This window comes from Tetrao urogallus, assembly GCF_951394365.1.
Source record: "Tetrao urogallus genome assembly, chromosome: 1".
Taxonomy (NCBI): Eukaryota; Metazoa; Chordata; class Aves; order Galliformes; family Phasianidae; genus Tetrao; species Tetrao urogallus.
Genome location: NC_136813.1, coordinates 144,058,592 through 144,079,729, shown reverse-complemented (window position 1 = coordinate 144,079,729; position 21,138 = coordinate 144,058,592).

Sequence of the window (21,138 nt, the reverse complement as noted above, 5' to 3'; positions counted from 1 at the left end):
ACCCAATTTCAGCGCTTCTCAGCACCTCACCTATATCCCTTAACAACAGAGAAAAGGTATACTTCAATTTTTAATAAGCAGCAGCAACCTGAAATCGGTGCAAGCTGCTTAGCTCTAGATAAAGCAACAGCATTTAAACCACAGTTAAACCCCTAAAGAGAGAATGACAGAGAATTGGGAGTGCATCCAAAATCCTGCCACATTTGTCTCTCATGATATATACAGTAAGCAAGGTATGTCATATGCAACCAAAGAAATGTTCATCTTGATTCCTCGCTCTCTTTTTTTCTTTGAAAACAAAGATAATGCTGCTGTTCAGTTCCCCATGCTGAAGATGTGGCTGCCTGCAGTGCTTTGCAGTAAAACTGGAGGACAGCTGAAGATAGTTTTTGACTGAAGCCATCTTATTTCCACGTGGTAACACTAGAAACAGATGAAGAAACTTCACAGAATCCTTTGAGTTGGAAAGGACCGTTAAAGGCCATCAGATCCAACTCCCCTGCAGTGAAGAGGGGCACCTACAGCTCAATCAGGGCGCTCAGAGCCCCTCCAGCCTGAACTTAGATGTCTCAAGTTGGGAATCCACCACCTCTCTGCACAAACTGTGCCAGTGCATTACTAACTCTTACTGTAAAAAACTTTTCCTTATGTATATATATATACAATCAAAATCTCCCCTCTATTAGTTTGAAACCATTTCCCCTTGTCCTATCCCAACAGACCGTGCTTCCCTTTTAGACACTGAAAGGCTGCTCTCAGGTCTCACCAGAGCCTTCTCTTCCCCACGTTGAACAGCCCCAGCTTTCCCAGCCTGTCCTCACAGGGAGGTGCTCCATCTCTTGGATCATATTTGTGGCCCTCAGTGTATTCCTGGCCTTTCTCTAGCAGCAGGCACAGTCCAAAAGCGTTCCCACATGCAGGTTCCTCTGTCTTAATACCTGCAGAGCTATAACAGAGCACCTGGATGTTACTTCTTTTAAACTGCCCTGTCACTAAAAGAGGCTGCAGGCACCAGGATCAGCCCAGAGGCATGGCAGAGGGTTTGTATCTTTTCATTGTTTGTGGTTAAAGAGGAGACTTCTCTGCCTCTAAATTTTTTTTCAGCATCTTCAGACACCGCTCTGTCAAAATAGCCCTGAGTTTGCCAGTAGGCATCTCTGAATGAACAGACATAAACCACAGGCCTTGGAACAGAGACCTATGGAGATGCAGTGAGAAGTCATTCTCTCATCTACATTTATAGCTGTGATTTTTTCATACATTGGTACACTAAAGAAGCGATTCTCTGTTTAAATATAGTATTTCCATCCACTGCAGGTAAGAGTAAGTCAGGCCAGACCAGTCAGACCTGCAACAGAATCATAGAATATCCCCAGTTAGAAGAGACCCATAAGGACCATCAACTCCAACTCCTGGCTCTACACAGGACCATATTTCTGAGAGTGTTGTCCAGATGCTCCCTGAACTCCAGCAGCTTGGTCCCTCTGGTGCAGACCCTGTCCCTGACCTCCAGCCACCCCTCCCCTGACAGCTCCATGCCGTTCCCCTGAGCCCCGTCGCTGTCACACACAGCAGAGCTCAGCGCTGCCCCTCCGCTCCCTGTGAGGAGCTGCAGCCACCATCAGGCCTCCCCTCAGCTGCTCTGCTCTGCGCTGAGCAAACCAGGAGAGCTCAGCCATCGCTCATACCTCTTCCTCTCTAGGCCCTTCTCCATCCTTGTATCCTGCTCAGACAAATATGAGTGAATTATGGTAGAACACTGGTCTGGTCTTCCAAGCTTTCTGCAATAGCAGAAAATTCGATGCCTAAGTGTCGCCTGATCAAGATGCACCTGAGAGACTGCATGCTGATGTGCATGAATCAGACAGTTCAGTAGCTGTTTATGTTTGGCACAGGGCTTAGAGGTTCCTGGGATTGCTACATGTTCCCCTGGGAGTTCACCAAGCTGAATAAAAGCTTTTACAGTCCTACAAAAGACTATTTTGAACAACATGATGTTTTTCATCTCTGGGATACATATCTAGAGCAACCTGACCTCTCTGCTTCAAGCCAGTCTGCTACTTTCTCCTCTACAGATTTAGTAATCTGATAATCTAAATGTACTTACTTATTTGACCACGTTCATTTACGTGGTTATGCTCTGGTTTTCTGTTCTTCTTTTAAAAGAACGAGGCAGGGATTTAATAAAAGCTTTTGCTTTATTGCGACTATGTGTGGCATTTGAGTATGTCCCCTATCCCTATAATTTTTTAAATTACTTTTCCTAGCTTATGAGACATTAAAGTGGTGAAGTCTCTTCAGATGGTGGGTACCAAGTTCCTTGTCTATTAGTGCCAAAGCTGCTCATCACTTTGGGAGCAAGAAACAAGTTTCAGACACTCAGAACATAACTAGCACACTGTACTGCAGTAACGCAGCAATAACAGGATGGCATAAAGCAAGATTATTTTGCTTTTAGCCTTCTGTGCTCCCTCACAGGCATCCAGCTCATTTTTGAGCTATATCAGAATGATTTCTATGGTTTAGCTTTCCTTGATGTCAAAGCAGCAGATGAGCAATTAAATTTTTTTTTTACTTCATTTTGGAAATGAAGAAAGGCAAGTAAACCCTTCAGCTACATTACAGGCAGTTTTTGCAAGCAAAGTAGTCAGATCTATTTCTGTTGAGATAAAACAGAATGTATTTCTTCAGAGATGCAGCAACAAAAACAGAAAATAAGTGATTTTTAATCATTAACCGCCTGGCAGCATAACAGCCGAGCATCCCATCCTCAGAGCCAGGGCCCAAAGAGGGTTTTGGATCCCATCTGCAGCACCCTGGTGCTCTGACAAAGCCTCTCCTCAGATGCTCTTTTAGTAACCCTGTTTGTCTTAAAAAAAAAAAAAAAAAAAGCCACAGAAACGACTGACGGGGAATGCTTCACAGCACAAAAACTGAGCCAAGCCTTTGCTTAGTGCTAACAGGCTCAACTGATGTGTTGAGCACACAGATCTGGGTTGCAGTAAGCATTCATTTGTCCTACTGACTTCCTGTGAGGGTTCGGTGTCTGCAATGGGGCGCGATGCTGGGAGCACACACGGGGTGTGATGCTGCACCATCCATAAGCAGAAAGCTACAACTTGGCTCACCTGGCAATGCATAGCTATACCTCTTGAGGATCAGAGCTTGTCAAGAAAGCGATCAAAAGCAGCAAATAAACCCAAATATAAGTACCAGTGAGATTTGCCTCTGATCTTTGTCTCAGAGAACTTTGCGACACAAACAAGCCATCAGGGCAGGCCCAGCTCCTAAAATATATTTGACACCGAATGCCACGTCACCACTAGCTAAGGTTCTTACAGTTGCAGCAGCTTTAAATTATTGAATGTGACTAAATCCCATTCTCATCCCCCCTGAAATGGGCTGACATTAGGTTTGTGTGAACAGCTGTTTCAGTAAGCAGAACAAAAGCATTTTCCTTTGTCTGATCCAAACCAAGTTTGGGTTTTTTTTCCTCCAATTTTTAGAAAGTCTGTACAACCCAAAACATTTATTTTCTTGTTTCCTGCATCCTCAGCCAAAAATAAAGAAAAAGAAACAAAGGTCTATGAACCTGACCAAAACCAAAATAAAGCAGCAGATGACCAAAAAGGCAGGAGCAGCAGTTTTTAAAATCTGTTGCCTAAAGGTACCTACTTCTTAAGGGAATGTTTAGAGGAGATCGAGATGTGACTATCACTATAAATACTTCTCACTTTGAACTAAAAGTTTAACTGTTCATGACAATACAGGTATTCTATTTCCCAAATGAGCACCTAGCAATTAGTCCCCAGTCTTTGGTTTGATGAATATTTTAATTTTCCCATACCAAGAAGAAAAGGTACAACAGGAAGTCTGGAAGTAAGTTGGTGTGCCAACCTCAATCTCTCAGAGCCTTTCCCTTTGTCCACAGGGCTTTCCCTTAGCTTGGTAGTCAGGAGAAGTAGATTTAGGTCTTCTCAGTTGGCATCATAGCTTAGAATCATCAGATCACCATGATTTAGTGTTTAGAGTTTCAAAGCCTGCACAAGTGGTTGGCTTCCAGCGGTGTGAACAGTCTGACTTGTTCCAGTTCTCAGATACCATGGTAATAAGAACCTCTTTATGATGGTACCCATCCCTGTGCCCAGTAGATAGCTTTTCACAGTCGGGGTGCTGAAGCAGCGATTTACTTTGGGCAGCAGTTCCTTATTTTAGCATTGCAAGGAGCTTTTTGTTGAGGCCCAGGCGGGCAGCTCTGAAGGAGTTGTGAGGGGTCTCTGCTGAAGCTCTGCTTGATCTCTGCAGTGATTACAGGGCTGAGTGTTGTGCTAGCAGTTGGGACCGTGCCAGGAGTAAAGCTAACGGAAGAGGTGATGGCAACATAGTAGCCCGAGGGAAGGAGGCAACATTGCTGAAGTCCTCAGCCGGGGAAGTGAGGGCACCGTGTGGGTGAGATGGCGGAGTTCTTTTTGCAAGCACTTTCACACTCCCGGCTTGTGATAAACAAATGAACCTATGTTTCTTACAAGCAAGGTACATGTGAACGTACTTTAAAATAGCATCTGAGGCTTCACGTGTGGCTGGGAGCCGACAAGGTCTGCACTGCATGCAGACAGCTGCCAGCACTTGGTAGGACTCTGATAGCAACTGCTCTGCTCTCACTTCTGAGCACTGCACACATCATAGCAGTGAGTCCACTCTGCTCCTCCTCAGCCTCTGCTTTCAGAGATGGTCTTTCCTAAGCTAGCAGAAGAAGATGCCCTCTAATTTATCAAGAGCTCTTGCATCCCATCAGAACAACTTCATATTCTCATTTACTTGGTTCTTGCACACAGGGGAGGGTATTGCTTGGAGAAGTCGAACATGTTCAGATCATTAGATTATTTTTTTCCAGCAACTGCAAAACCCACCACTTACAGATTCTATATACCCCCACATTCTGTTACAAAGGATATGCTCACCACTATACTTTTTTTTTTCCTTTTACTGCCTATGGTCATTTTCAAACACTTTACGTTTCTGGCTTTGTGCACCTGCATCTAACTGAACCAAATACAATCTGATTGGATTGTCCACTAATCATCTGCTGCAGCACTGTCTAACAAGTCCCAGGGAGATAAAAGCTCTTCTCTCATTTTAATACTTACACTGAGTACACTTTGCCAAAATCAAACTCCCACAAAATGATGGAACTTGTAAGAATCATGACCATTCTTCTAAGTGCAAAGGAATATATTGGTTTATTTGTGGGCTGGTTTTTTTTTTTTTTTTTTTTTTTTTTTTTTCCCCACAGCCAAAATGCCAGATTGGTTTTTTTACATTCTTCTGATATCTTCTTGTAGAACTGAATTTTCTAGATCAGTACCAACCTTTTCTGAGCAATGAAACATTAACTTCATGACTACCCACTGCATGCATAAAGACTGTAACAGAGCAGTTACTACTCCAGTGTTCCATAGATGTATACTCAAGGTTGCTCTCTCAAACCACATAAAATGACAAGTTGAGCATATCATGCATAAGCTGTTTTATGGGCTGCAAAACATCCGCCCAACAAATAATTCTCTTTCTAACCATTTGGCTTCTCTTATGGCCATCTCTTTTTCGTGGTGAAGCTATATCACCACCTGATTCTTCACGAAGGTCATCAGGAGAGAGTATGAAATAAAAACATGGTTTTTCTCATCAAACCACTTGCAATCTATTCTAAGATCCCTCATACATTCTGTCCTTGTTGAACATAATACCTTTCAAGACTCTGTTACATGGTTGCATGACTGAGTCTTACTGTTAACTGAAAAATATTTTGCACATCTCATACTTCATACCCAGACTCTGTCTGAAAATAAAGGTCTATTCTCATTGCCTTCCATTTTCTGGCATCCACTCCTAGCAGCAGAAAGTTTCTGTTTAAATCTTTTCTAACTCTCTTCCTTAAGTCAAGAAAGAAGGAAAGAAAGAAGGAAAGAAGGAAAGAAGGAAAGAAGGAAGAAGAAAGAAGGAAAGAAGGAAAGAAGGAAGAAGGAAAGAAGGAAAGAAGGAAAGAGGAAAGAAGGAAAGAAGGAAAGAAGGAAAGAAGAAAGAAGGAAGAGAGAAAGAGAGAAAGAGAGAAAGAGAGAAGAGAGAAAGAGAGAAAGAGAGAAAGAGAGAAAGAGAGAAAGAGAGAAAGAGAGAAAGAGAGAAAGAAAGAGAGAAAGAGAGAGAGAGAGAGAGAAAGAGAGAAAGAGAGAAAGAGAGAAAGAGAGAAAGAGAGAAAGAGAGAAAGAGAGAAAGAGAGGAAAGAGAGAAAGAGAGAAAGAGAGAAAGAGAGAAAGAGAGAAAGAAAGAAAGAAAGAAAGAAAGAAAGAAGAAAGAAAGAAAGAAAGAAAGAAAGAAAGAAAGAAAGAAAGAAAGAAAGAAAGAAGAAGAAAGAAAGAAAGAAAGAAAGAAAGAAAGAAAGAAAGAAAGAAAGAAAGAAAGAAAGAAAGATATCTGAAGAGGCTTTTAACTACAATTTTTTTTTTCCATATGGGCTATTTTAAATTTTCATTTAACTCAGAACTTCAGTACTATTGTTGCTCAGCAATCATTCAGAGTCTGCTTGCCTGACAGAGGTCTGTTCCTCAATCTCTGATTAGAGCTGCATATGCTGAGCTGCTGCACAAGAAAAGCAAGCTAATTGTTTCCGGTGGTTAGGTCAGAGCTTAACTTGCAAGAAAATTGGGTCAAAAGGCATCAAGAAAAGTGATAGAGTACTTTGCCCATCCTCAAACTCTCACCACAAGTTTCAATCACTCAACTCAAACACATTGAGCGCCAATACCTCCAGCTTCATGCACATATTGAAACACAGCTTTTATTCTTTCTTCAAAGACTTAAAAGACAAAATGAGCAGTAAACTCCTCCCTCACCAATCCCCAACTCTAGCATTTTAAAACCAGTTGTATAAGTATTTTCTTTCTTTCTTCCTTTCATTTTTAAACCATTAAAAGAGGGAATAAATGGACCCTATTTTTTATTATTATTATTATTTTTTAACAACAGTCTGCAATCAGCAACTCACTCTTACAAGGTTGCATGCTACATTACTCTCTGCAGTACTGGTCTCTGGGACAGGATCAGGCTATATCCCATTGACGATGGTGCAGTCCGGACCCTCAAGATCAGGGACCACTCTGCATCCTTCCTCAAGCCTGGCCATGCAAAAAGACAAGGCACATTGGCTCTTATCCCAATACACAACTGAGAAGGGGGTAGGGACAGAAGAGACAGGATTACAAACTACAATATTTCTTAATACTTTCACATCAGACTTGCTGGCCTATGTATGGAATGCATGGCAACAGCCCCCATACCCTTCTAGGTGCCAAAGTTCAGGAGGGTGGTGGAGCTCCTGTATGGAATCTGCAGCCAGCTCCTCATGCACAATCTGTTTTACTTTCAGGAGGTTTGAAGAGCTTCTTGGAGCAACAGAAATTTGGCTGATATCATATTTGCCTGCTTAACTCTCCTGTGTCCTCTGATATTAAAGGGAATGAGTGTTCAGAGAGAGAGAAATGTGGAAGAGAGGGGAAGGAGATAAGTAAAGGATAGAAGCGATATTTCCTGGCATGATGTATATGGGAGAAGTTTAAGTGAGTAAACCAGTATGTACATTACAGCAGTAACTATTTTATCACTAGCATGAGAACAGAAGTCCAGTGAAGAATGAGTCGCCCAAAACACAAGAGAAGAAAAGGATCTGGACCTATGACATTTCTTGACAGAGATCTGCTTTATAGGAGTTAAACTCATCAGCTTCACATCAGGTTCCAATGTGTGAAAGCCAGAGGATACTACCTAAAGAATACATGTTTTTATCTAATTGGCTGACCTTTAGATGTGTTTTTTACTGAAGCTGGTAGTATGAGAATCCTGAGTGAAGATGCTTCCCCAAATGTAAGGTTTTTCAAGATCCATAGATCTACACAGACATTTCATTTTTCCATTACTGGCACAGTATTATTGCCTCATCTTTCTGTAGCTGGTGGAAGAAAAAGGAAGAGGGAAGAAATAAAGATATCTTTCTTAAATGAGGTATCTGGAAGAACAAATGCAGTCACTGTCCAAGGACACAACCTATCTGCCTTTACCTCAGTTCATTAAGCAGTTCAAATCTCCCCACTGTATCAACTGTTCAGTACTACAAGCAGTTACTACACCGGACTTTCTATTATCTCTGAGCTCTATTTCTTCGAGCAACATAGTTATGGCTAATCTTTTTTTCATTTGCACATTTTCAAATCAAGAGATAAATTTAAACTTTTTGAAATCCCTTGTCATGCTTGCTGACTCTGTTTAGTAATCTTTAATGGGATATGGCATATCAGGCTACAGAAGAAATTGCTTATACAGAAAATCTCAAAAAAAAAAAAAAAATCCCCAGCTTTCTGTAAGAAAGCTACAGTTAGCAGTGCACAAAGAGCAATGCAGTATATGCTTACAACAAGAAGCTCAAGAACATCAGTAGTCAAGAAGAAAAAGGTAGGACAGATCTGTCTAAGCCGCAGTACCTGTTAGGTAGCATCAGCTCATTCTGCTCAGAATTGTATTACGGTTATTGGAAGAAACTGCACCTCTGGATCACCTAGAGCAATTTCTCACACAGCAAATAATGCTACAGCCCCATACAGAGCCCCTTCTAGTACTACTAAGGTGCCCTTAATATGGATGAAGCCATAAGTCACATGCAATTCTGTATGTTGTTCTTCAGTAGCACAAGAATCCCATGCGCACACCCAAATTGTCCAGCAGAAGATGCCATTCGATACTGCAGTGGTGTATGCAGTGAAATGGCACATCCCAGGTGGGGAGCTGCCAATGGAAGATCCAAGAAACTCCTTGCGTTTGGATCTTCTGCACACTGGTAATGATGGAAAACTTTCATGTAGTGGGGTTGCTGCCTTGTCAGAAACCTGCCATGGAAAATTGACCAAAAGAAACTAAGAAGGAGGGGAGCCGCATTAACAGACTTTCACTATCACTTAAAGAAAGCAAGGAAAAATATTACCATATGCTATGCAGTTCCTGAATTTCTACAGATGGTACTTACCTTCTGTTGTGTAACTGAAGGAAAAATGGGTTTTACTCAATTCTTACACGGGGCCTACAGTTTTTGCACACTTTCTGTGTAATCCATACTGGCACACTTACTCTTCTCAATTTACTATACTTTCTCTGTATAGCTCCCTGCTGCACAATGTTTTACACTCATCAGAGAGAGACAGCAGGATGTTGTGGGGGCACCTTCTGGAGACAAACACAACCTTTCATTCTTTTTATTCAGGCTGTTTACAAAGACTCTTACTCCAAGATTTCCATGCATGGTGGAAACCTCTCTCTACCTTTCCATGGCTCTCAGTTTCCAAACAATCACATTTAAGACCATTTGGTGCCAGCAGCTGACTTTTAGCACTGCTCAGTGAACATGCTGAATTGATGCGGGATGAGCGGGTGGAATGTTTTCTACTGTTGTACTTTCTTATGAGAAAATAGAACTAATCTGGTGATATTAACAGTTGTGCTGTCACGGGTATGGCCGCAGCGATAAAGAATAAATTCAGTCTTGACAAGATCTTCATCAGCAACAGCAACACTGCTCGTTAGATTTCATAGCATACACACTTCAACTACATTTTGTGCATCTGTGGTACTGTCAACAGTTTAGGATTAGATATATATACACACATACACACACTGTCTTTGACTTCAAGCTTCGATGGTTGTGGTTCAGTTTATAAACAAACAGGATCCCAAATCTTGACATTTTAACTCTTTGCTAATGCATAATCGTCAATACTCTAACTGGGACCTAGTGTGCTAATGAGAGTTGCTCCATTAAGAACAACAGTATCATCATCAGAATTACTTCTTTGCAAGAGGCTATGTAAAATCAATTTTACTGGCTGATTTTAGCTCATTATTTTCAGGCTATGATGGGCATTTGTTTTCATGCCAAATGCTTCTATAAATCACCTGTATTATGATGTATTAAAGCATTTTAATTTGATAGTCAGTGGTAAAAGCAGCCAGATAAACAAGTTTCCATTCTACTCTACAGCACGCTAATTAGCAAGAAGATTGTGGTACATTTCTTTCTTCCCCTCCCTCCCCCCCCCCCCCTTTTTTTAAAAAAAAAAAACTAATGTTGGAATGATGAAGCCTATAAGAAAGATTTTGTGTTAATCCTGGATACTGTGTCTCCAGGCACCTGTTAGCCCCCATATACAGCCAATCCTCAGGGCTAGCTGTGGATGGAAGAAGAAATGTGCCACTTTACAAATACTGTCAGCAAGAACCTTGGAATTATCTTCTAAAGGGACAAAAATAAGACAAAAAGATGAAATCTTCCTATTGTGTTGTAATTCACTCAAATATTTTCCTTGCAAATGTTAAGGCTACTGTCCAAGGGGGCAGCAGAAAATATTGCCTTCCAGAAATTGTATAAAGCATATTCTCTCAGCCCATTGGCACATACAAATCTTAACACGAACTCGCTCAGGGGAAAAATTAGCTCTCAATGACTTTGACTTTCTGCTGGGATGCAGCTGGCATATTCTTCAGCTGACCTACAGTCATTCAGCCAGGTACCAACAAGTAGCATAGGTGCCAGTAAGGATTATAGCAAAGTTACACTTCTTAAAGTTCCTGGGCAGGTTCATTGCTCTTTTTCTCTGATACAAAATAGAATTGAATCGGCTGTCATCTCTGTTGTCTGATCAAGACTTGTTTGTTTCACAAGATCACAAGATGATGAATCACAATAAGATATGAGGCCTACATTTAAGAGCTGCAGATTAATTTTCAGCAATTTGGTCCCTTGAGTTGACTTCCTAGGACATCAATCAAAATACCCTAGCCAATGACATGCATGTCTCTGCTGATTAGATCTCCTACAGACATACATGAGAAAATCCTTTTTGGGCAAATCATACACTATATTAGAACACTATGAAGACAATATTGTTTTAGCAGTTAAATAAATTTTTTTTAAAAATCATAGAATAGCTTGGATTGGAAGGGATCCTAAAAATCATCCAGTTCCACCTGCCCATACTACGGGCAGGGCTGCCATCCACCAGCTCAGTTGCCCAGGGCCCCATCCAACCTGGCCTTGAATATCTCCAGGGATGGGGCACTCACAGCTTTCTGGGCAGCCTGTGCCTGTGCATTACCACACTCTGCATAAAGAATTTCTTCCTAACATCTAACTCCAAACATTAAACTTAAATCTCCTCTTGTTTAGTTTTAAACCACTCCTCCTTGTCCTATCACTATCAGACCATGTTTAAAAAAATATATTAAAAAAAAAAAAAAAAATCGGTCTACCTTCTATTTACAAGCTCCCTTTAAGTACTGAGAGGCTACAATGAGATCTTCCCAAAGCCTTCTCTTCTCCAGGATAAAAAGGGCAATGTGATTCACAAAAGACTTTTATCCCAGGATACTTAATTGTCCTACAGACAGCACCAGTCCTATTGCTGAACTCAGTTATTTTTTCTCTTTTTTTTTTTTTTTTTTTTTTTTTTGCCAGCTGGTATGGTAAATAAACTTTATCCATTGTTTTGTGGTTTAGCTACTTTTGGCATAAAAGACACATAGATTCTATCAAAAAGATCGCCTGGGAGCATCCTCATCCAGCATAAGTGGGTAAAGCGTTTTCCTCACATTGACAGCTGCATGCTGATACTGGATTTTAAAGACCGATTTCAATATTTATAAAGTATTAAAAAAACAGCAGTCAAAATTTAAAACTTGTTTTTCAGATATGTTCCACCACTCATATTTCATAGCTGTTTGATCAATTTATTGCTGTTCTTACTGAGCTACTGAGAGTTAAACAGGATTCACTTAGCTATATCTTCTAAGCTGTATTTACAGCTTGGTCATGACACAGATGCTCATTATCATCATGGATGTGAGCTTTGCACACTGCTGTCCTGTCTCAGATGGAATGGAGTAACTCAGTTACAAGATGAGAATCTCCATTCTCTATAAATACAGTCCATGTAACAATAGAATTAGACATTCTAATCAATGAGAATTTCATTATCTTAAACAGAGATGTTTTATCATATTTTTTTATTCAGTAATCAAAGAAAATCTCTGGGAGCGCTAGGTCTCGATTCCACCAGAATTCATGGAAAATGCTTTTTATTTTTTGCTGTAGCACCTCGTTTCAGAGTGAACTGCGAGGGCTGACATGATAAACTGCTCCTATTGCGCTCATGTCACCAGCACTTAATTTTATCTCATTGATTTATATTGAGGAACTGTAACAATTACCTGAGCACAATGTTTCCCATGTTGGTATGGGCAGGTTTGAAAGTGGTGTGTTCTCCGCTGCACTATTTCCTATTTTTCAGTTTATGCTTTCATCAATATCACTACTTGTAGGTAACTTTCTGGAAGCAGAGCTCTTCCTTAGCCCATATGGCATCCCATTTTGAGCCTTTCTAACCTCACTGAGTTGTCCCATAGCTGATGAGACTTGATTTATATGGCTTCATTAGGCAAGGAGATAGTCTTCATGTACTTTACCTACCCGAGCCCGAAGATGCAATGCCTTCAATTATTAACCATATGAAATTTTAATTCAATATCCTATTCTGGTGGGTACTATACCCATTTACCAGCAAATTCTCACAAAACTCTATTAATGATATTGGCATTGGATCAAGTCAGGACTAAAGGATTTTTTATCTTATCTAATTTTTTTATCTTCATCTCGTGCATTATATTTGGCTCTTCCCACATGGGACCCGTGTCTCAGGCTGGCAGTCTGTTTTGTAGCTTTGTTCCAGTCACACATTTCACACCACATAAACACCTAAGCGATCCAAGCACGTGTCAGCAGAGAACTCAGTGCCACCTGCATTCACTTAGTTTTAAGAAACGAGTGCTTAACAGATACTGTGTGCATAGCAGGGAGGGAGTGACATCACTAGAACAGTACCATATGGTTTATCAGCAGGTCAAGCTTCATGCTCTGATCATCACATTCATAATTCCACAACATTAAATTACAAAGTGGTCATATCAAATGAGGGGATGACACTCCTCCAAATTTAAGATCTGAGAATACAGAGACTATTCAAAATGCATAAAATAAGCATACAGTTAAGATCATATTCCTGATTAAAGTAGGTTAATAGTTAAAGTTTACAGAAAAGCAACCCCTTCACTCCATTTAAGTAGATCAGAATGACTGCCCTATAAATTTTGTTACCAAATAATCTTCTGTGGCTGATTCAGTACCAGAGTAAGAAGATTGTAACTTTCTGATTGTTGATGTTCTATTAATAGAAAAGAAATTTAGATTTAGCAACTTATACTTATGTGCAATTTGCTATAGTGATTGCAATTTGCTATTCATTGCAGTTTCCTTAAATTATTCTAAAGAACTACTTGATATCAGTCAGTTTTCCCCCAGTTGTGGCACAGCACAGCTGCAGCAGTCACTCTGGGAGCCTCAACTCTTCCTTCTCTATAAATGCAAAGCTGTTTAACAAGATCGCTATTTAAGATTCTTAAAGAAACTAACCTGCCATGGGACAAATGCCCTCAAGTGAGTATGTAACAGGTAAGAGATAGGAATTAAAGGTGTTGGGTTTTTTGTTTTTTTTTTTTCTTCCTTTTTTTTTTTCCTTCAGTAGGATGTCACTAATAACATCCCTTAAGAAATCTGTTTGGGGACATGCTTAACATACTCTAGAAAAAGAACATGCCATGAGATGACAAACTTTGCTGAGGATCCTACAGGAATCATATTAAAAGATGACCACACGCATTTTCTGGAAAACTGAAGAAAACGATTATAAAGGCAGTATAGGTCACCCACAGGGAAAAACAACAACTTTACCTCCAAGCCATTATTTTTGAGGTGGCAATGAACACTTGGGAATAAGGCATTGCAACAGATCTGTGAGAGTATCAGCTCAGTCATCAAAAAACACGTGGAATGGCATTCCAATTAGGAAAAGAAGTAAGCACCAATGTAGATCATTATGCAACTGTATACATTTATGGTGTGCACACATTTCAAGCACTGCATCATGTTCTGGTGGAGGGTCTGGAGCATGAGTCTTACAGGGAGCAGCTGAGGGAACCAGGATTGTTCAGTCTGGAAAACAGGGGGCTCAGGGAAGAACTCATCACTTTCTACAATGACATAAAGGAAGGTTGTGGCAAGGTTGGGGTTGGCCACTTCTCCCAGGTAACAGCAATAAGACAACAGGGAATAGCCTCAAGTTGCGCCAGGGGAGGTTCAGGTTGGATGTTATGGAAAACAACTCAGAAAAATAAGTGCTGCAGTGGCACAGGCTGCCTAGGGAGGTGGTACAGTCAGCATCCCTGCAGGTGTTCCAGAACTATGTGGATGTGGTACTGGGGATATGTTTAGTGGGCATGGTGGGGATGGGCTGATATTTGGACTAGGTGATCTTAGAGGCCTTTCCCAAGCTTAATGATTCTGTGATTCTATGTCTTCCTGACCCCATCCCCCAGAACCATACAACTGAACGAGTATAAGTGGAGAGAAGCATCAGACTGCCCCAAAAATCATAGATAAAATGTTAGGAATGCATATGACTTGAATACAAAAGCAAAGAAACAAGTGGACTGGCAGATAAAAGTAAATAAGATTAACCAAAGTGTAACTGAACTGTGGAGCCTTGTGCCAGAGGATATTACAAAGGCCAGAAGCAAAAAGTGACTGAACTGACATAGTATCTATGCAGTATCATCATACGTAAGAGCATCATTATAGCCAAAGAAAGCCCTGAGTAGGAATCATGCAGGCAAGTCTATCTGGTTTGTCACTTCTGATGTTCTGGTGGCACAATCCTACTTGGTACAGCGCACTGAAACACCCAACCATCAATTTATATGTCAATCACTACAATTATGACACATTCCCCCACCTCCATCTGAGATATATCCCCTTTCTGAGACATTATTTTCGTTTGCTGCTTTGCAGGTGCTGCTTCCTGCCTTTCAGATGCAAACCAAACTACTTCACAAAACTGGGGGCTTGAACAGGAAAGGAGATGATACTGCCTCAAACCCTGCTTCCTGCAGTACCCTGACACTTCCGTCCACAAAATTATCAGGTGCGAGCACACCAAAAGCCACAAGTCATCTCGCTTGATCCTCAGTTACTAGCAGCATTCAAACATCAAAGTCAGAGCTTCATCCACCAAGATGTGAAGCTTCTGTGAAGGCCATCTACCTCATACCTACAATCAGTGCCTTTCAGCCCTTGGAAAACACCTAAGCAATGAAATTTTGAAGCTGACCTCTTCCACTTGTGATAGCAGATCTCTCTCCTTCTCCAAAGAGAAATGAGTTTACATTCTCCATGCAATGTGTATTCAGCCCCAAGCAGGCTGCCAAATGCTTACTGAACATGAGTCTTGCGTAGCTCAGGTAGGCACATCAGTGCACATCAAACTGAAGGAATATCAGCATAACTTTGTGCTGCTGACAATTCCTACTGTCACTCCAGGTGAGAGCAATATGAATATGTTCAGCTGCTTCAGAGTTCAGATCCTCCAGTTTGTTGTAATTTAAGTCATTGTATTCAACGGTGCATTTTAACAACAAAGGCTAGAAATCTAATAATGAAAACAAGTAACCATCATCCTGAAATGGACATTTCAAGATCAGGCAACACATCTGTACATGTCCACTTACACTGGTTTCAGACACAGCCAGAGGCTTTAACTGATTACAATACCCCAAACTCTCCAGTTACCCATAAAACTGGACTAATTTAATCAGGGACACAACAAGTTTTTCCTTGATGCAGCCTCCTCTGTTTCTCCTTTCCATTCAAACTTAAACTTATTTCTAGACAATAAATGGGTCTTAGCTTACAAAACTGCCATTTGTGATTTACTCCTTCAGGTAGGACCATAGTCAGAGAGCTGCATTTATGCCGAGATGAAAACTGATTGTTTCGGTAGCTGAGCTGAAGAAGTGACTCTCACTTTCACCTTTGCTGCATCGTTGCATTGTTCACTACTGGGAAATGGGGGTGGCATTCAGAACAGCCACTCTGCTGAAAGATGTTGCTATGGGGTAAGTTTCTGCATTCTGTCCACAGGTGTTCTGCAGCGTGTAGAAAAGAGTTTCAGAGCATCCTAGAGTGAATAAATACTCTATAGTTGCTGGAAGATGCACCTCATGCCAACTGAGAGTAAAAAAGAAAATACTAAACTTTTTGAGAATAAAAGAGAAGGCACTACCATGGAACTACTAACCTGAGAAGCCACTGCCTCAAACAAAAGCAGTTAAAATAGTGTTGTTGTTGTAAGAATACTATAATTTTAAAACAATACAACAAAAATAACTGCATCTTATCTGCATTCTCATGTGAGTTGGAACTGTGCTTCTTATACACCGCTATCCCACATCACCATGTGACACACAAGCGGCAGATCACTGCTCATAAAGACTCTCTGCTGGGAAAGAGGAGCCATAAAACTTTTCTAAAGAAGACATCAGCACATTCCTCCACAGACAGGGAATATGCCAGTTCCAGACACATTCCTGCATTCCAAAGGAGGAATATATTGAACTATAATAAATGGCTGCAGGGTTATTTCAAACCAGCATAATGAATGAGCTCAGAGACTGAGAAATCCCCTCCCGGCCCTAGGAAGCAGAGGAAGAATATGAAGCTGACATTCCCATTTGTGCAGTCAGTCCTCAGTGTGATCTTATCATTGGGTTGGAGGCAGTGCTCACAGGAGTGGCATAGATGGAACTTGGAGGAAGAGGGGGAGTGAAGAGCACATGTGAATTTTGCAGCTGGTAGCTGCTCTGGCTGTATCATAGGATCATTAAGGTTGGAAAAGACCTCTAAGATCATCTAAGTCCAACCATACACCTACCACCAATATTGCTCACTGCGAATCTGTGCCTAGATATGTTGCTGTTTATCTTGCAGTGGTTGGGTATGTGCTTTCTGGTACACAGATCACACCTGGAGCAGCACGGCACTATGACAGGTAGGGTCACATTGCACTCAGGTTTTCTGAGGATGTATTTATCTGCAGGTGAGTGGCTGTTCTGGAAAACAGAACCCAAACCCTCAGTAAAGCTGTAGGCAGCTCTGCTGACAGCATCTTTTTTCTCTCTCATCTCTCCTTCCCTGCTAGGATACCCCCAGGCTTCCCTCCTTAGAGATGGATGTTGCACCACTCTCCAGTGACAGTTCCTCAGGCCCACAGCTGTCACCATTCAAGGAGCAGGTCTTCCTCTCTCAAGTAATACACTGCCACTCTACATGTGTCCTGTCAGGTTGTTAAAATCAGTTTGAATCACAAAACTTTCACAGGAGCCTGCAAAGCACAGAGCCAGGTTAGGCTTCACCTTTCCAGAAGAGGTACCCAAATGTTGCTCTTTGCTTCAGGCCAACATTTTCCCCCTTTCCTTATCCCTGGGCTCTGGCTTGACTGGCACCACAGTTTTCACTGCTGCTACCACTCTGTTACTACTTTTTGCAATATAAAATGATTTTAAGTTAAAGCTCAACATCTTAAATTTATTCTTCATGTCAAAACCTCAGCTTTAGTTTAGACAAGCTTCTAGTCCGCAATTTAAACACATTTTCCACTTATAGTCATAGAACAACACTACAGATAAGTGAGTGGTACTTGCAGGGGAAAGCTTATCATTTTTTAAAGATCTTAGTTTAAAATAAACAGTAATGTTCAGTCCCATACATACCAGAGTGCATGACAGCTTTATACTACAGCACTGCCTGGAGTCTTGAAGTTTGGTACATACCCCAGCATATACAGTTGGATATGAGTCCTTACTCATTTTAAATTAAGCTTTTACACTGACCTTTGCCAGAGCATACAAAGACTTCCCAGAAAAGCATCATGAAGCCTCATTATTTCCTTATTTTTGTTCCCACATCCCCTACCCCCACTATTACCTATGTAGATTGGTCAAACTTCTAAAATTTGCTCAATTTAGGTAGGAATCAGGTCAACAATAATTTGTATCAGATACCTATTAGCATACCCACTAGCAAATACCTGCTGTAAATAATTTTTCCTCTTATTTCAGAGCAACTATTTCTGGCCTGAATATTTACTGTTTAAAACATCCATAGTTTCAGACATTTGATTTTGGACAAAGATATTTAACTATGTTCATGCTGTTTTCCATAAACTCTTTAGTAATTCTTAAATGAAGCCAGCACAGAAAGGATTCAGCACTTTTCCATCTATCTGGCCTTCTGTGAAGTACAGGTACATTGAGTATGTCTCGAAAAGCTATTTTAATGAGGCAAATTTGCTCTGTACTCACTGCTAAAACAAGGATTCACCTTAAACTTTTGTTTTATGAAGTCTTGGTAAAAATGCTGATTTCTGTCTTTTTCATGATTCAACCACTTTTAGATTTTAGATTCAACCACTCCCATGACATCAGCTTCTCTTTACTTGTCTCCTCTCCTGATTCAGTTGTCCCAGCAGACTGATCATCCCTTCATTACTCCTGCTATACATTCTTCACATTTATGTTCAGCTCAGTTCTCCTCTTTCATTTCATTCTAAGAGCTCAAATAGAAGGTCATAATCAGATTCCAGGCAAATTCATTCAAGCGTACTTCTATCCACTTGCAGTTTTCAGGATGACTACATGAGCCTTTGTTTACAATTTTATTCTCTTCTAATCTATATCAGAGAATGCTTAGAGTTGGAAGGGACCTTTGAAGGTCATCTAGTCCAACTCCCCTGCAATGAACAGGGATATCCATAGCTAGATTAGAATGCTCAGAGGTCTAGCCTGGCCATGAAAGCCTCCGGGGATGGGGCATTCACCATCTCCCTGGGCAACCTGTTCCAGTGCCCCACCACCGTCACGGGAAAAGACTTTTTCTTTATATCTAAGGAACCTTGGAACCTTCCTTAAATCCATGTCACACAAGCCATCAGATTTCATTTATGATGTTCAAGTTACTATAATCTAACACCAAGTTTTCAGTTCCTTTCTTGAAAATACATTTTCTGCATCTTAATGTTTTCTTACTATTTAAACTCTTAGCACGACCCACTGTTCAAGAGTGTAATCCTTAAGAACTCACCACATATATAAAATAAAGCACTTATGCTGTCCTGTTGCCTGAGTATTGCTAAGGAGTCTGCATTTTCATCTGTATTTGCATCTGTGGGCTGTCCCTGCATGTCCCAATCTTCTCATTTTCTCATAAATAGGAAAATAAATATGTCTTAACAAGAAAACATTAGGGTAGTAATAGGGAAATACATAAAGGGATGGTATGAAGATAGCCCATGAGCAGCTATAGGAAATAGTAGGCAAGAAGTGGAAAATTTATGATCAAGTCCTGAAAAAGAATAAATTGAAATATCTATATATTTTTTATCACATCATATTATATTGCAGAGAGAAAACAAAAAACACTGCCGTAAACCAGGGAATGTTCTATGCAATACAAAATCTGATTTATAACAATTCTAAACAAGTGCCCACTTTTCTAAGCGATAGACTTCTTAAAACATTATTTTACAATTTGCTTCTCATACCACAGACTAAACACAGTCCAGAGCAGCCTGTTTAACAGCCTGCAGCCTCTACAATCTACCGTCCTTCTACAGCAATCAGAAATTTTCCTCTTGGCAGCTTGCCAGTACATGTTCTGCATACCTCCATAAAACAGCTAGCAGTTTCTTCCCTGGCTATCAGACCAATACAGAATAGACAGTTTTTCCATTATGCTCAGAAGGGTCCTGTTGCAAGGGCAAAGCACAGATGTGGTGATTTCCAACCACTCTTAGGAACTGTCCAGCGCCTAATGAAGCCCTGCAACAGACCCAATCCTATTTTGCTCCCCTATCACAGAGATGATGAACTAGAACTAGCTAGCAACTAAAATATATGATTCAACTTATTCATACTAGCAAAGTCCAGATGCACTCATAAATTCATCTTAACAATCCTATGAATAACAGAAAGAAATCTCCCTGAAGTTCCCAGGATGTTCTCACTTTTAGAATATCTTCTGAGCACATATTTATGACGTGGTCTGTGTAGAGTCTCAGTTGGAATTTAAGACTTCTCCTTAGATAGGTTCCTAAATACAAGCAAACTGACTTTCAGTAAAGCAGAATGCATGCACGGCATGCCAGACCACCCAAACCCATCTCCTTCTTAGCACATGGCATTTGAAAAATGGAGTCAAGCAGAGAGCAGCAAAGAAAAGAATTTGATCCCTCCAGCATAGAGGGCCAATCTGATTATGATTCAGACAGGTTGGACTGAGATGAATGGTTGACTCATATCCCTAAAAATACTAGTGCACTGAAGAAAACAGAGACTGCAGTTCACATGGCATCTTTCAATTTAAGCTAATATTTAACTGATCAGCAAGATGTAGAGGAACTAAGGGCTCATGTGCACCACCTAGCAGAGACAGCACAAGAGAAGTTCTGAAGGCTTCCTGACTTCTTCTGTGGTACATTTGTTTGTGGCAAGTCTTTACAAGTAAGAAGCCCTCCTGCACTTTAACCACAACTCTAGAATATTTTATTTAACATAGAAGTCCTCCCTGCAGTTCTGTTGAAAGTATATTTAATTCCCTGTCATAACTGTCACATAATATTGCTGAGAGCTAGATGAATTTAGCCTTAGAAACAGCAAAGTTCTAGCTACGGTTCAAATATAATTTGTATAGCTGTTTAAGTAATTTAGGATCTATTTGGAGAAGATCAGTCTGTATGTAATATTACAAAAATGTGGCACCTCCCATCCCCTCAAAAATTGGTAGCAATTTCAATCCCAAAGTGTCCTTTTCAAATAATATTTAATATCAAGAGGTGCCAGCCACACTTAAAACAGCACAACATTATTTTATATAATCTCTGGGTCTATTACACAATATTCCATACTCAATATACAACCTGCCTTGCTAAAGGATGCTCCATATACCAAGAAGGGAAAGGAGATCAACAAAAGGTTAACACAAATATGTGTCAGTGTGGAAAGAACAGGCTGATGGGTTTAATGGCACTGAAGAATACACAGTGATAACAGAAGTTTGACTGGAGAAGCTGAGAACTGGAAATATAAGGGGATATGCCAATA